The sequence below is a fragment of the Fulmarus glacialis genome, unplaced genomic scaffold (assembly GCF_000690835.1).
Source record: "Fulmarus glacialis isolate BGI_N327 unplaced genomic scaffold, ASM69083v1 scaffold28629, whole genome shotgun sequence".
In the NCBI taxonomy this organism is placed as follows: Eukaryota; Metazoa; Chordata; class Aves; order Procellariiformes; family Procellariidae; genus Fulmarus; species Fulmarus glacialis.
The window spans coordinates 6,155-16,440 of record NW_009234336.1 but is presented as its reverse complement, the minus strand read 5'-3'; positions in this window follow the sequence as shown (position 1 = coordinate 16,440).

Genomic DNA, 10,286 nt, shown 5'->3' with positions numbered 1-10,286 from the left:
GGTCCCTTCCAACTCGAGATATTCTATGAGTTTATGATTCTAATTTACAGCTCAAAGGTGGAGAAAGCCACATGCCTTAATGGTGGAGACAGAGGAGGAGGAGAATTGCAGGTCCTTAACACACAGGAGCAGGAGGATATAAGGAGCGGGAGAATGTGAGAAGACCAGCGGAGAGTATTTTTGTGGAACTGAAGACTGTTTCAGCAGAGTGGGATGTGGTCCAGTGCAAGGTAATGCATTTGTGGCTGTGCATCCCTGCTGGTTGGGAGGGTTTTGGAGAGAGCAGGTCAAAGTGGGTTGAGAAGGAGGGATTTCTCCATAAAGAACGTAGTGGGCTTCTTCCTTGATCTGTTGACTTTTAACTTCTTCAGGCCTGGCAAGGCTCTTTTTATCTTGCTGGTTGATATAATTCCTGTGCAGGCACCCTCCTCCCATTTCAGGTGGAGAAAACTGAGCATGAGAAGTGTTGCCTGAAAACAGAGTTTTTGAAATGCCAACAGGAACTGGCGCTGCTCAGAGCTCAGAACTCAGAAGATGGAAGGCTTGCTCTGCAGCAAGAAATACACGTGTTACTGCCAAGCTGTGTGGCAGAAGCGGAAAGCAAAGCTGGCAAGGTCCGCAGAGGAGAAGGCTGAACGGACAGAGAGACTCAAGAATACAGAGATGCACTTATGGGTGCTGAGGGAGGCACAGGTTTCCTGCAGGGGCCCAGAGAAAGAAGACGTGAAGAGGTCAGAGCTGTGGGTTGGCTGGTTGGCAGTCCCTGTCATCCCTAAGGTGGGGGGAGAGGGCGGGAGTCATCATGGGCTACTATTTCCATAGGACACTGCTTCCTTGGTATCCATCACCCTGCTGTATAGGTAACTGGGTTATAAGTGAGGATCCTGCTGTTGTGAGGAGGTGGAATCACCGGACAAATCCAAATAATTGATCCAGCTTCAAAGATGCCCTGCAGAAAGGTGCCTGCTCCATGCTGTGTCTGTCCTATTCTGTGGCACCTTCTTGCTGGATCCCTTGCACAGTGTTGGGTTTGTAATGGAGATAAGAATGGGATAGAGCAAGAAACCCCAGTGCACATGGTACTCCTGGTAGGAAGGGGGATAGCAGCTGGGTGTGTGATGGGAGATATCAGATCCTGGCTCTCGCCACTGACTCTCCTCTTGTGCACAGTGTTATGGAGAAACTTAAGAACCTGCATATGAATGTGAGCTGGCTTCTCTCGTTCATCCTTCCCCACTTGGAGCTCCAGGATATTAACTTTGAGTCAGATCGGTGGATGAGATCTTGCAGACCGTTCTGGAGGAGACAAACCTCATGTTGGAGTAGTCCCCTCTCTCCTGCCACTGTGCCTTTTGCACATGATCATTAATAAAACCCTGGTGTCTTTACTTGTGCTCTAAGTCATCATTCTGGTGGGGCGGGGGTTCTGCTCAACCTCCTCTGGTCTTGGGTGACTGACATGGCTCTTCTGCTCCCCATTGCTGGGGGCTGGGGTTCCCCAGGTGGTGGAAATCCAGAGGTAGTGTGAGCAAGAGGGGACTGCAGCACAGGCATGGCTCTGAGCACAGCCAGGCTGGGTCGTGCCTGGCTAGCGGACACTCCCAACGGCCTCTTTGCTGTGCTCCTTAGCAGTCTGGGTTGAGTAGCAGAGAGGCAGGGAGACCTTGGCAGTGGCTGACCGGCTCCTGGTGCAAGAAGTATCCCAGGAGACTACAGCCCAGGTACTCCTCTGTGGCTGTGCTGGAGTCTTCTTGTAACTAACACAGCTGACTGGCTCAGGCTAGAGCAGCATGGTGCTGAGGTTTGGGATTTGGGCCCTTTCACTCTGGGAAGCAGTCTCGAGTTCATAGGTCTGATCAGCCCACGCAGCAGCTAAACTGGGTCCCTGCCTGTGTTTTTCTCTTGAGTGCATCTATTTGTTTGTTAAATAATGTAGCAACACAAGGTTCCTTGAACTAAATTTATCTTCTCGTGTAGCTATGGGAACAGTCAGTGGTATGGTGATGCTAGGGCTTGCAGTTAGATCTGTTGCAAGGCTCTGGGCTAGCGTGGCTGAGCCCAGCTTCTTTCAACAGATGCTGTCCTGCCTGGGAGCTTCGCCTTTAAACTTTCTTTTCAGGCTTATCTTCTTAGACTCTTCTCTAGCCAGTAGCACGACCATCCTTTTAACCTGGGCAATGTCAGGACAATGGGGTGTTTGGGGGAAGATGTGGGGTTCGAGAGCAGCCAGACATGATACAGGGGAATGATTGCACTTAGACCAAAGGACACTGCAGCTCCCTGTCCTGCCTCCAGCATGGTTCATGGGAAGAAACTAAGGGCAAGAGCAAGTGCATATAGTTCAATATTGTTCAAGCCTGTACTTATTTCCAGGTCAGAAGCTTCCTGAATGAAACATGGTTTCCTACAGGTATAAAATGACTGGCTTAAAGGAGCTGAGGAGAAACCCTCCTTACAGTCATGCATTCACTGTCTTTTCTGAAGCATGTTCTCTTGCCACATGGTAGGTATGGAGGAGGTGCGTGGGTGGCCAGCACAGCATTGTTTCTTTGACTCAAACACTTCATTTATCCTGGAAGGGCACGAGACCATGTGACAGAAACCAGCGGCTTAGGTGGTATCACCAAACATGTAGTATGTGTTGCCTGAAAGTCAGAGTTGAGCAACACAGCTATGTGGACAGAGTGCGCCCCATCCTGTGTGGTAAGGACTTTGCCACGTCCCTTCCCCCATGGCTGGATTTACACACATTACTGCATAAGTTACTTTCACTGTTGCTAGTGGAGATAAAAAGGACGTGTCTATACAATTGTGTTTTTTCTGCAGTCTGTAGGTGCTGTCTCTGTGTCTACCATTCCTGATTTCCTGTCTGGTTGAATCCTGTTTTGTTTTCAGCTCATGTTTCTAGATCTCAGAGCTGTTTCTGTGACCTCTCTTGACATTTTCAGATTGTGCTGTTTACTGTGTTTTCAGGTCAGTACTGCGGGTGGTAACACTTGAGCTTGAAGGTAGCTCCCTTATCTCCCTCCATTCATGGTTTGAAGGTAGCATTTCTTATCTCCATTCATGTTTGTTTTTTTGCTTTTGACATCTCGCCAGCTGGTCCTCAAACCACAGGACTACGCCCTCATCACATTTAATTTTCAATAGAGCTGTTGAGGAGATTGAATTTGCACCAGGATATCCCAATGAGTCAAAGTTTCCTTTCACAATGTTTGAGACACTTGCATTAGTTTTTATGGTTGCATGAGGTCCAACCTCACCTTCTGAGGTGCAAAATAGCCAGCAATCTTGGGGAGTTGTCATGCTTCTGATCATGCTAGGAAGTTTTATCCCAAAAGCCAGTCATCCTTTGAAGCATCTACCCTTGGCAGGGGAAGAGACAGACCTTTATTTTCTTCTCCAAAGCTGCTTCTAAAGCAGGAAGTGTCCACACCTCCTTCAGGCTTGATCTCAATTATGTTCACAGCACATATGTGTTGAGCTAGTAATCTTTGCTGCTGCTGCTCCTCTTTGCATCTTGTTTATTCCATCCCATTATAACTAGCTCTGGGATCTGAACTTTATCCCTAATGCTACTTGACCTTATTTTTTTAGAAAAGTATTTACAGACATCCCCAACGTTTGTCATGTCATGTGCGGAGCCCTCGGGCTAGACCCTGTCTCTGGGAGGAAGCCATGGCAGAGCCTGGACAACTCAGAGCTCCTCCTGGTTAATTCCTGCCACCCAGGGAAAGGAGAACATGTTTGCGTGATGTACAGAAAACAGACGCTCAGGCATTAGTGATAGGAATGGGCTTTGCTGAATGAGGAGGCGGTGAGCAAAGGGCAGCTTTGATGCAAGCATCAATTGGCAGAGATCTGTGAGCCTATGGAAGCGTTTAACAGCTTTTGAACAGTTAGCAGGCTTCATACTCTCACTTCTCTGTGTCTCACATTACCAGCAAGGCAAAATATATGCTCCTCAGAGCAATACGTGGGTCTTTTGACATTTCTTGAGCTGATTTGTTTTCCTCAGTGTAAAGAAATAACACACAAAGCGGTTCTATGATGGAGCATTTCCTAAATAGATGTAACTTGGCAAACAGTGCAGCTATTAATTTTCCATAGATAAGCTGGTATCAAAGTACCTGGTTTTGAAACTTGGCACTTCTCTCCTGCATCTTTCAAAGCTCGCTCAGCAGTGCCCGTGCCAGAAGGTTGATGCCGTAGTAGTTTGGGGGGATTAAGATGTGTAGTGAAGATAAATACTTATTGCAGGTGAGGAGGTCAAAAAAGCATCTCAAAGATAAGGCAAAGCTTTCTCCTCCCAGAGCTCCCCATGTCCTCCCTGTTAGTACTGTGCTGTGCCCCATGAAGTCCTGGGGTTGTAGCTGGCAGCCCTGGCAAGGCTTGCGGGGGGGAAACCCAGCCTGTCCTGCCCTTGCTTTCCAGCGTTATATGAGAGGTGTGCAGGAGCAGGCAGGTGATGCGAGGAGCCAGGGAGAAGCAGTGCCGCGTTTCCCCTTGGCTCATGCTGCCGCAGGCGGCGCAGCTCTCTTCATCCCACCGGTGAGCTGGGAGCTTTAACGCTGTATTTTGTGGGCAGCCTCCCTCTGCTTTGCAAAGATCTCCCATGGGAAAGGGTAGCTGAGCTCAGGGACAGCTGAGGATAAACTTGTCTCTTCATACAAGACTGGGCTGCCTTTACAGTGTGTTTTGCCCTGGTTATTCCCTTTTTTCCCCCCTGAGGCATTTAGCCAGAAGGATTGAAGTTGGATGGATTAGCTGCATCTGCCTGTAACCTGTGCGGTAAAACTTACATATTTTCAATTGTAGACTTACAAGCCAGAAACCAGCCCATGGGGCTTACGTGGGATGCTCCTTCTGGGAGAGGGGATGTTTCGGTTTTGGGAAGGAGGCCATAACTCACAGCAAGACCTTTGTTTGTGAGCAGGCCCTGGGACGTCAGCTACAGGGACAGGTCTCCTGTAGCCAGCTCTGCCTGGGGAGGTGGAAATTTAATGTGTATTAACAGGCTCCTGGCAGCTGCAGTTCTTCATGTCTCACTCCCTGGGGCTGAGTTACGGGGGCTTTGTGCTGGGAGCTGCTTTCCCCTTCCAGGGGCTTTGCTTTGCAGCAGAGAGGTCCTTCCCCTTGCCAAGGTCCCGAAGCGCCTGCTCTCCTCACCTTGAAAACAAGGAGCTAATTGTTTTTTCCATCTGCTGTCTCTTACCTGCCGGCCTCCCCCAGGCGCAGGCAGCCTGTGCCTCCTCTGCCTGCACAGAGATGGAGAGAGCAGCCTTGCACAGGCCAGCGACTGGAGCTGGGGTGAAACAACCTGCCAGTTGGCAATCTGGAAACACCATTAAAATAAGGGTGGGTTGGGAAGATCAGAAGGCCAATGAGGAAGCATTCAGTCACGGGGAAGATCAGAGGTTAATTGCCTCCTTGCCTACCCACACTCTTCGAGATGCCCGGTCTCCGCTGCAGCCAGGGGAAAATCCAAAGGCAAAGGGCAGCACACTCGTTCCTGTAAAAGTGTACTGGAATAGCTTAAAGGGCACGGGAGCATCACGGTTGTGGAGCCAGTGATGGCTGCGGTCTGCCCTTAGCTCTGTAATGCCTGCAGACTCCCTGGGTTTCTCTACGCCTTGGAAAATACTGAAGGCTCGAATTGCTCCCACCCCCCACCAAAGGAAAGGGCTAAAAATGCATCTGTCGGAGCAATCTTGGGAGCACCTGCCAGGTATAGGTGGTGGTGTGGGACTTTGCTCCAGTGACCTGAGAAACCTAGAGAGACAGCTTTTCTAGGAAAGCGAGTTCAAGGCAATCATGCTGTTTGTGATGTGGGTCTTGTCCTGGTTTTAGCCTTTTTTAGCAGACTGGATATCCCAGAAGTAAAGGGTGTTGTGAGTTCTGTGAAAAAAGGCACCTGCCTTGAGGAAATATTAGTTCTCCAGTGTGCGAAAAGCTTCATCAAAGCACACCCTTCCTCTGAAATCCTGAGCCGAGATAAGAGCCGGTGAAGCCTCCCTGGTTTCTCTGCTTATAGGGTGACTTCTTTTTTCTTCCAGAATCCCAGTGCACAGCAGAGAGCTTGGAGGGGCTCGGCTGTGTCTGGCGTCTGAGCATCTTCTAGGTATGAACCTAGGTTAGCAGCTGCCGAAATGTTGGTGCCCTCAATGTACCCTGAGCATGGAGACAACAGGCTGGTAGACTGGATTGCTTGGGATGACTCTGTGGACTGGCTAATGCGGTTGCAGCTCAGTTTGTCCATATAAAGGTGTTTGGGATCCTCTGGTCTTCATCTCTTCTGTGCAGTGCGGTGCTGTTTAACCATCCATCGGCAGTGGAGCTGCCGAGGGTGCAGGACAAATTCTCTTCAATTCTCTAGGCCAGTTCTCCAGGGCAGATTTTGGCTAGAAATGGAGTTTGTTTTCACCAATATTTCTGTAAAATCCCTGAAAGAGCTTATGTTTACACCACTATAAAAGTGTGTCTTGCTGATAAAGCTTATTTTGCTCGCTGAATTGGTGTAGGTTCTACTGATAAAGCCCGCTCTTGCTACTACAGATTGCATGTATGCTAGGTTTGCTGAGATCGCTAACCTGAAGCTCCTCTAGCGTAGGTTAGACTCAAATTACAGAGAAATCTGATTGTGATGTTAATGTAATGCCTGGAAGATCAAACCTCTGTATCCTCTTCACAGGTATCATGGTTTTCTGAGATAAACACTTTTTATAACTCTCCTGATAGATTTCTGAGCTGCTGTTCAAACCCAGCCAGGAAGGTGCTTTCTAGCAATCTCCTCCGGTGCACCCAAAAGTTTCTGTCCCCTGCAGTGCCATGGAGTTCATTCCACTCTGTTTCCCTCATATCTTTCTTTAAAGACCAAAAGATCCTTTAAAGCGCCTTTGAACAGGTCTCTTCCAGGAGGCTAAGGAAAGCCATGAGTTTGTGGACAGGCTTTTCCTCCAACTGAAGGTGTTTTCTGCAAAGGAGCTGGTTTCTCACTACCCCTCACTTCCATTGCAACGTCTCCCATGAAAACCAGACGAGCCAGGCACCAACAGTCTCATGGCAGTGTCCCAGCTGTGTGACTCCAAGGCTTTGGGAGGGCAGAGGAAGTCTTTGGAGGTAATGTGTGAGTGCAATTGCCAGCCGAGCATCATAGATGCCTTGAGGTGAAACCATGAGGCTGTTGCCTGGGCTAGAGTGTGACCACCAGCGGGGACATCAGGTGGAGCCTGGGACATGGCTGGGGCGGGGGGTGCACCTCCCATTCCCACCAGCATAGTCCGTGATTTGAGCTGTTGCTTAGCCCAGCCCGGGAGTCAGGATTCGAAATGCCTGAGAGCAGCCCCTCTCCATACCGTATCCTCTGCTGCTCCTGAAAAAGCTGCTGTAACGCCATGGGTAGGAAGAGTTTGTCTTCTTTCACGCCAGCCCTGGCTTGCCCAGGGGCTGGGAGGGGGGCGTGGGAGGCAGCTGGGAGTGTGCCGCCGCTGGGAGGAAGGTGGAGGAATGTGGAGGCCCTTTCCAAGTGCCTCGGCCCATCAGGAACTTGGCCTGAATTTTCTTCCCCCTCCTGCCCCTCCTATCTGAGCACTTCCCGGGGGCTGCGGGCAGAGATGGGCTCTCCCAGCACCTGGCCTGATACTCCTCAGAGAGCTTGCATGGATTATTTGCTGGTGCTTCAGACCAGCTGTGCTAGGCAGAAACGAGAGGCAGGTTGGGGATGCCACAAGGCGCTAAGCTCTGCTTGCCTGAAACTTGCTGGGAGTTTATAGTGCCTCTATTGCTTTTGAAGATAAGGGCATGTTAGTATTTTATTGTCCCTTTTCTTCATCTGAGGCACCATCCAGAGCAAGAAGAAGAGAGGGGAAGGACTCTTTTCCTTATGATGGGGGATTAGTCATCACAGCCTGGCCCTCCAGCGAGGGGCTGCAAGGCTCCCTGCTCCACCATGCCGTCCTGCGAGGCAAGGGCTCCTGGGAGCTCAGAGGAGGGAGCCTTTCCACACTTAGCCTTCTTCCCACCCCTCTTCTGCTTTACCCCCTGGCTGCTCGTCCCCCTCACATCCCACTCCTGTCCTGAGCTGGGGCCAGAGCACCCTCAGCTTTTCCCACTAAGCTGGTGAGGGGCAAGAGGTGACCCAAGGGGCAAGAGGTTACCCGAGGGGCTGGTTCTGCACCGTGCTGACTGGCTCAGCTCCATCGCTTCGCTCACGCTCGCCGTCGGCAGAGCTGGCTCCTGAGGCACTCTGGGTTCCCGTCCTCTCTGGCCCTGGGCTGGGCCACATCCAGCCTGCCCTCAAGGACCCAGCTTATCGATAACGGGGAACATGGCTATTGCGTGAGGCAGAGATAACCACCACCACCACATTTGTGCACTCGGTGTCCTTCCCTTCCACGTCCTCCACTCCTGCTGGTAAAGTAGTGGAAAATCCTTTTCAACCTGCCTTGCCCTGTAGCCAAGTTTCACATCTTTGGGTGTGTTCAAGTTAAAGGCCAGGAAAGCTGGAGAGGAGAAACCTTCCCCTCCCTGAGCCCAGCCATGCATAATGCAGGGGTTCCCCCTTGGCAGGGCCGGAGGCACGGGGAGCTGGGGAAAGGCTCGCCCCCTTTTCAGTGTGATGCTCGTCAACTCCTCTCCTGTTGTGCCGCAGCTGAAGCCGGCATGCTGCACCCACGGAATGGGGGTCTGGCATTGCACAGGTGAGAAAGAACCAAGGCGCTGTTGGGGACGTTGGGGCCCCTTGCAGTGACTTTGCTCTGTGCTCCTCTGTCCAAACCATGGGTGTTTTCTGTACCTGAGCTCCTCGCTCTGCCTGCCCTTGCCTGTGCCTGCTGCCTCTCTCCTGCGGCGGGAAGCTGTGCAAAAGCTGACTCCTCTAAAACCAGAAATCCTCCTTCTGCTGCTTGAATTAAAGTGTTAATAAACCCAGCAGCAATCAAACTCTGAACTGAGCATTTCAAATGCCCCTTTGTTTAATTAGCAGAGCCCCTGCCCACAGGTACAGGCAGTGCTGTCTGGCCCTGCAGCGCGGGGTGGGAGGTGAGGGACGAGGACACTGCGCCCAGGAATTCCTCCTCTTTGGAGGCACGACCTCTTGTACCAACTATTTTCTCACCTCCTCTCTGCGTCAGCTGCCCAGAAACAAAACATTTACAGCTGAAGGACTTAAGTGAACTTGTGGCATCTCCTGCATGCTTTCCATCCTCTGCACCCAGGGCTCTCTTTTCCCCAGGGCAGCAATAAGTTACTCAGCTGGCCCAGGGCTGAGACAGTGCTTTGTCCCTTGGCTGTGGAAAGGGGGTGACTGGCCTTTGCCTTGAAATCCACCCTGGTCCCCTCCAGCGAGCGTCACCCTGGGGATGGGTCCCCAGGTGGCCCCTTGCTCAGTGAGGAGGGGAAAAAGCGTGACTCGCTGTTATCAGGAGCATGTTAACCCCATGGCAAACATGATTTCGCTGGTGTAAGGGTATCGGTGGTGATGTCTGAGCAGGGAACATGGTCCCCTCCTTGCTGGGACCTAATCTAAATTGCTTTATGAGGCGCCAGCAGGAAGACCAAAGCTTCCTGCTCCCTAGGGGACAGGGAGCCAGGGCAAGGGGGTCCCTGGGTGGCCCTGTGCTGTGCTACAACAGTGCAGGGCTTATCTGGCCTCCAGTGGTGGGACGTCAGAGGGGGCATGGTGGTTAAAACGTACTTGCTCCTCGGTGGGCTGCGGGACTGGGCTTCCTGCTCCTCCTCTCCTCCGGACGTGCCCTGGCACATGCCCAGCATGCCCTGGTGCCACGGCAGCCTGTACAAGCTGTCATGCTGCTGCTACTGTGCAGGGCTGCAACCACACAGCGCGTCCTGCCGCTGCCAAAGGGTCACATGGAGCAGTCTTGGTCCCTGCCTGCCCATCCCTTGTGGCTTACCGATGTCTCACTGGTTTTCTTCCCAAAACAGCCCCTGCAAGGACCCCCGGGCTCAGGGACCTGCCTGTGAGAGCCCTCTGCAGCTGTGTTGGGGTGCTCAGCCTCCACGTGGCCAGTGGCTGCCTTGGGTGCTTGGGACTGTGTTGCCTCCTGGGTGCCCGTGCTTACAGCATCCTGGGATACAGATGCGGTGATGCTGGGGCTCTCCCCACTGCCTGGGGACCTCGAAGTGCCACATTCCCCTGGGGGCAGCAAATCCCCCTGTGGGCACCCCCGTCCCAGTGATACCTGCACCCTTAGAAGCAAGAAAGGCTGGGGGGGGGGGTCGCCTGCCATTAGCCCCCGGGGAGCCCAGCTTGCCCCCGCTCGGCACCC